Here is a 2,277-nt window from a genome sequence, read left to right on the forward strand (position 1 = left end):
CGGCAGCCTGCTGTGGACACGGGAGGCCTCGGGTGATGGGGAGCTTGGTCTTGCATGTCCCCACGCATAGCAGCTGGGAGCAGCGCGGGATCTTGACGCACGGGAGCAGGAGCATGGTCGCGACGTGCTGGAGTAGGGAGCGCCCGGGCAGCTTCTTGCGGGCGAGGGACTTCCTGGTAGCTCTGCTCTTGCCGCGCTGGCGCCTGACGGAGCGGGTTCCGCCCAGGGGCCACGCGCCTTGGATCCATGGCGTCTTCTTGAGGAGGATGCGGCAGGGGCACCGCCGGAGCCTCGTCGCCCGCGCGGGGCGGGGTGCGGTGCAGTGGAACGTACGGCGCAAGAGAGCCCCCCGCGGCACGGACGAGCTCGGCGACGCGGTCGAGCCATTCTTCATAGACGTCGTCGACGGGACAGTAGTGCAGGAGCTCGTTTGCCGCGATGAGCGCGGCCCGAGCCTCCATGGGCGCGCGAAGCGCGCGGGACAAAGATCCAGCCGGGGCGAGCGAGGGAGTGGCGGTGCGGCCGTCTTGCCGCACGGATGGATGCTGGGACGATGCTTGCTGCTCGCCCCCCGCCGGGCCGGTGGCGGCGTTGACGGCAGGTGACGGGGAACGGCGTGGATGCCCGCCGACAGGGGCCATCTGGGCGACGCGGGAAGCGAGTGCGGCCCGGCGCTCGGCGCGGGCCCGACGAGCATCAGACATGGGCGTGATGGTCGGAGGAGAACGGGGTGGTGGAAGACGAATCCCGGCGCACCCCTACCTGGCGCGCCAAATGTCGGATTTCGGGTTCCGGCAGACCCTTGAGGTTCGAACACTGGGGTGCGTGCGGAGATTTCGCCTCCTACCTACCTGCACCCCTCCGCCATGCTAGGATCTAAAACTAAGGAAAGAACAACACAAGAGACACATGGTTTATACTGGTTCGGGCCACCGTTGTGGTGTATTACCCTACTCCAGTGTATGGTGTGGTGGATTGCCTCTTGGGCTGATGATGATGAACAATACAAGGAAGAACAGCCTCGCGAGGGTCTGTTCTTGGCTGGGGCGATGAACTGCTCAGTGGAGTTCAGTCACCTTCTCCCCCTCTCTGTCTCCAGCCAACCGACCGAACCCCCTTGCTATGTGGGTGGCTGGTCCTATTTATAGAGGCCCTGGTCCTCTTCCCAAATATCGAGTGGGAAGGGAGCCAACAATGGCGGGCTAATTTGAAGGGGGGCAGCAAGTATCAGCTATCCTAACAAAAGTAGTCTTCGCCTGCGCAAAGCTCTGGTGATGACGCCATCTTGGGCTCCACGGTGACCTCCGTCTCGTAGTCCTCCTGGTCTTGGTCTCATTGCACCGAAATGGCAACCTTTGCCTGATGCCTCGGTACTCCGCGGCTGCTCTTGCCCCCTTTGCACCAAAGAGGAAAGGAGGACGCTGCGCGGGCTAGCACCCGCCTGGCGCCCTGAGTCGTCATGGCTTGCGTCACGGGCACCTCGTGAGGTACCCCGCCTTGATCTCTCCGCTTCCTCATGAGCCAGCCTGACGAGGCCGTGCTTTAGGAAGCTCCGCGTCGTCTTCCCCGCGAGGCTTGGCCCCTCGGGAGGGTCTTGGGTTTGTGTTGGTGAAGATGGGCCGTGCTGGGACCCCCTTTGAGCCACTCCGCAGGCCGCAGGCAGGCAAGTCTGGGGACCCCCGTTCCAGAACGCCGACACGCGTGCACAGACAACAAGCAGCCATCTCCTCTCTTATTGATATTGCGGGCATGCCCTCCATTTGTCTAGCAAGCCTATCCCACAATTTGTTAGAAGCAACTCCACTACCACCCCCTCCAACACTCTAGCTCTGTCTCTCTCCCAACCTTATTCCTCTCCTGCACATATGCATGGATGCCGATCGATCTCCCTTAATACATGAGGCAAATCGATCTCCTTAATACATGATGTAGACCTCTCTCCTCCTCCACACATATACCAGCCATTGTACCTCTATAGTTAATTGGGCCTCCCTCTTCCCCCACCACATACCGATAGTCGAGCGCTGCAGGTAGGTATCCATACCACAGAGACAAACTGCACATATCCCATCTCATGTTCCAGTAGGCCAGCCACTCTATATCTTTGACGTGGGCACACACAAACTCGATGGCACTCTTTACCGATCCCGCGTGCACACACACACATCATCCCTCTCTTCGATTCTATGGACACCTCAAGCTGATGATACCTCCACTCTCTTCTCGTGGATCGCCCCCTCTATATATATGATATATCCAGGACTCTATTTCACACAC

The sequence above is a fragment of the Triticum dicoccoides genome, chromosome 1A (genome assembly GCF_002162155.2).
Source record: "Triticum dicoccoides isolate Atlit2015 ecotype Zavitan chromosome 1A, WEW_v2.0, whole genome shotgun sequence".
Lineage (NCBI taxonomy): Eukaryota > Viridiplantae > Streptophyta > Magnoliopsida > Poales > Poaceae > Triticum > Triticum dicoccoides.